The sequence below is a fragment of the Cervus canadensis genome, chromosome 14 (genome assembly GCF_019320065.1).
Source record: "Cervus canadensis isolate Bull #8, Minnesota chromosome 14, ASM1932006v1, whole genome shotgun sequence".
Lineage (NCBI taxonomy): Eukaryota > Metazoa > Chordata > Mammalia > Artiodactyla > Cervidae > Cervus > Cervus canadensis.
In genome coordinates, this window is record NC_057399.1 from 16,762,903 (window position 1) to 16,766,870 (window position 3,968).

The 3,968-nt window shown below is 34.9% G+C and overlaps 1 non-coding gene across 1 annotated transcript; it reads left to right on the top strand.

Moving 5' to 3' along the window:
- The first annotated feature begins 347 nt into the window (after window positions 1-347).
- LOC122453455 lies at window positions 348-433 on the top strand. The gene has a single exon (XR_006273072.1). It is a non-coding gene; the product is annotated as a small nucleolar RNA SNORD62 (small nucleolar RNA).
- Window positions 434-3,968: the final 3,535 nt, after the last annotated feature.

Genomic DNA, 3,968 nt, shown 5'->3' on the forward strand with positions numbered 1-3,968 from the left:
ATAAAAGAAAATAAAATAAGATTGGTTTCTTAAGTTCAACAAAGTTAATACATTTCTAACTATACTGAGAGGAAAAAAGAAAATACAAAAACCAGGAATTAATGAAGAGACATCACTACAGACTCTAGAGATATTTAAAACACAAAAGAACATTATGAGATATCTAGAACTATAAATTCAACAACTTAGATGAAATGGATGATTTTTTCAAATTACCAAGTCTCACTCAAGGAGAAATTTATATGATACTCAAAAATCTACACAAATAGTGTGGATATTTCAGTAATAGGAGAATGTTCAACAACACAAGAAAGAGAGATCTCTAATTCATAGAAATTTTTACTTCTTCTCAGTGATGCGATTCCAATAGATCCTTCTGACCCTCCACTGTGGACTCAATAGCAGGGAGATGAAGAGGACCGTGACTGAGAGACCATGGCAAATAAGAAAAAAAGAAAAAAGAAATTTTTACTTCTTACCATCATTTTTAAGTAGGTAATTTTTCTTTTACATATGACTATGAAATCAGAATGATAGAGAGCCCACATTGTCTTCTATTCAATAAGATGCTACATGCTTTTTTAAAAGTCATTTCTCTATAACACATTAAGGTAAGAAAATTTTATATCTAATTATTATTATAATTGACAAATAAGTTTTTCCTCAGGAATATTCTGTTTTCACTTTGTTTCTAGACCTGATTTTTTTTTTAAAGTAAATTGATCCTTTTTTAAAAACTAGAAGCTCATCAGATATTTTTATTATCATCTAATTTGAAAAATTCCAACTAGCTATGTCTAAATATGGATTTACTTTGCATTGTTTGCACAAAAAATAAATTCTTAATGTTCTTAGTGAAGTCTTTCATTAGATGAAAAGAATTTATTTAATAACTTCAATAAGGCTAAAGCTTCAGTTGTGCCAGCTTATTTTTACTTTTGCTGCTGCTGCTGCTAAGTCACTTCAGTCGTGTCCGACTCTGTGCGACCCCACAGATGGCAGCCCACCAGGCTCCCCTGTCCCTGGGATTCTCCAGGCAAGAATACTGGAGTGGGTTGCCATTTCCTTCTCCCATGCATGAAAGTGAAAAGTGAAAGTGAAGTCACTCAGTCATCTCCAACTCTTCGCGACCCCATGGACTGTAGCCTCCAACTCTTCGCGACCCATGGACTCTAGCCTACCAGGCTCCTCCATCCATGGGATTCTCCAGTCATGAACACCGGAGTGGGTTGCCAATTCCTTCTCCATTTTACTTTTGAGTTGCCCTTAATCATTGGATGGTATTCTGCCTGGACTTCCAGAATAACATTCTTAATTTATCTCCAGCCACAAACTAGTGAGCAATGATGAATAAGAAATTTTCTGAAGCACACCTTACTTATAGTTTCCTTTGTTGTGCAAAAGCTTTTAAGTTTCATTAGGTCCCATTTGTTTAGTTTTGCTTTTATTTCCAATATTCTGGGAGGTGGGTCATAGAGGATCTTGCTGTGGTTAATGTCGGAGAGTGTTTTGCCTATGTTCTCCTCTAGGAGTTTTATAGTTTCTGGTCTTACATTTAGATCTTTAATCCATTTTGAGTTTATTTTTGTGTATGGTGTTAGAAAGTGTTCTAGTTTCATTCTTTTACAAGTGGTTGACCAGTTTTCCCAGCACCACTTGTTAAAGAGGTGTCTTTTTTCCATTGTATATCCTTGCCTCCTTTGTCAAAGATAAGGTGTCCATAGGTTCGTGGATTTATCTCTGGGCTTTCTATTCTGTTCCATTGATCTATATTTCTGTCTTTGTGCCAGTACCATACTGTCTTGATGACTGTGGCTTTGTAGTAGAGTCTGAAGTCAGGCAGGTTGATTCCTCCAGTTCCATTCTTCTTTCTCAAGATTACTTTAGCTATTCGAGGTTTTTTGTATTTCCATACAAATTGTGAAATTATTTGTTCTAGTTCTGTGAAAAATACCGTTGGTAGCTTGATAGGGATTGCATTGAATCTATAGATTGCTTTGGGTAGAATAGCCATTTTGACAGTATTGATTCTTCCAATCCATGAACACGGTATGTTTCTCCATCTGTTTGTGTCCTCTTTGATTTCTTTCATCAGTGTTTTATAGTTTTCGATGTATAGGTCTTTTGTTTCTTTAGGTAGATATACTCCTAAGTATTTTATTCTTTTTGTTGCAATGGTGAATTGTATTGTTTCCTTAATTTCTCTTTCTGTTTTTTCATTGTTAGTATATAGGAATGCAAGGGATTTCTGTGTGTTAATTTTATATCCTGCAACTTTACTATATTCATTGATTAGCTCTAGTAATTTTCTGGTAGAGTCTTTAGGGTTTTCTATGTAGAGGATCATGTCATCTGCAAACAGTGAGAGTTTCACTTCTTCTTTTCCTGTCTGGATTCCTTTTACTTCTTTTTTCTGCTCTGATTGCTGTGGCCAAAACTTCCAACACTATGTTGAATAGTAGTGGTGAGAGTGGGCACCCTTGTCTTGTTCCTGATTTCAGGGGAAATGCTTTCAATTTTTCACCATTGAGGGTGATGCTTGCTGTGGGTTTGTCATATATAGCTTTTATTATGTTGAGGTATGTTCCTTCTATTCCTGCTTTCTGGAGAGTTTTAATCATGAATGGGTGTTGAATTTTGTCAAAGGCTTTCTCTGCATCTATTGAGATAATCATATGGTTTTTATCTTTCAATTTGTTAATGTGGTGTATTACATTTGATTGATTTGCGGATATTAAAGAATCCTTGCATTCCTGGGATAAAGCCCACTTGGTCATGGTGTATGATTTTTTTAATATGTTGTTGGATTCTGTTTGCTAGAATTTTGTTAAGGATTTTTGCATCTATGTTCATCAGTGATATTGGCCTGTAGTTTTCTTTTTTTGTGGCATCTTTGTCTGGTTTTGGAATTAGGGTGATGGTGGCCTCATAGAATGAGTTTGGAAGCTTACCTTCCTCTGCAATTTTCTGGAAGAGTTTGAGTAAGATAGGTGTTAGCTCTTCTCTAAATTTTTGGTAGAATTCAGCTGTGAAGCCATCTGGTCCTGGGCTTTTGTTTGCTGGAAGATTTTTGATTACAGTTTCGATTTCCTTGCTTGTGATGGGTCTGTTAAGATCTTCTATTTCTTCCTGGTTCAGTTTTGGAAAGTTATACTTTTCTAAGAATTTGTCCATTTCATCCAAGTTGTCCATTTGATTGGCATAGAGCTGCTGGTAGTAGTCTCTTATGATCCTTTGTATTTCAGTGTTGTCTGTTGTGATCTCTCCATTTTCATTTCTAATTTTGTTAATTTGGTTCTTCTCTCTTTGTTTCTTAATGAGTCTTACTAATGGTTTGTCAATTTTGTTTATTTTTTCAAAAAACCAGCTTTTAGCTTTGTTGATTTTTGCTATGGTCTCTTTAGTTTCTATTGCATTTATTTCTGCCCTGATTTTTAAGATTTCTTTCCTTCTGCTAACCCCGGGGTTCTTCATTTCTTCCTTCTCTAATTGCTTTAGGTGTAGAGTTAGGTTATTTATTTGGCTTTTTTCTTGTTTCTTGATGTGAGCCTGTAATGCTATGAACCTTCCCCTTAGCACTGCTTTTCTGCTATTCACTGACTCAATTACATTTTAAAGTCTCATGTAATACATCTTAAGTGTTTTGCAGAAAGTTCTAAGGATTCTTTCTTCAGTGGAAATAATTTAAAATCCTAGGAATCCAGAGTGGGTAACATATTTGTATAATAAGCTCTACTGGATCAAGGGAAACACCACCATGGCTGGCCTTAGCTGGATTTCCTTTGCTTTTCTTTTTGATTTTTGTTTTTAAATTCATAAAAGTTATTCAGGAGCTGTTAGAATCTTTTGCTATGTCACTGACAGACTATGATATAGTTATCTTATAAATTAATTCTGAGTTAGGTATTTTGCATTGAAAGTTATCTTGGTACTGAGCCCTAAGATATATTCCAAACAGGTCATGAAGT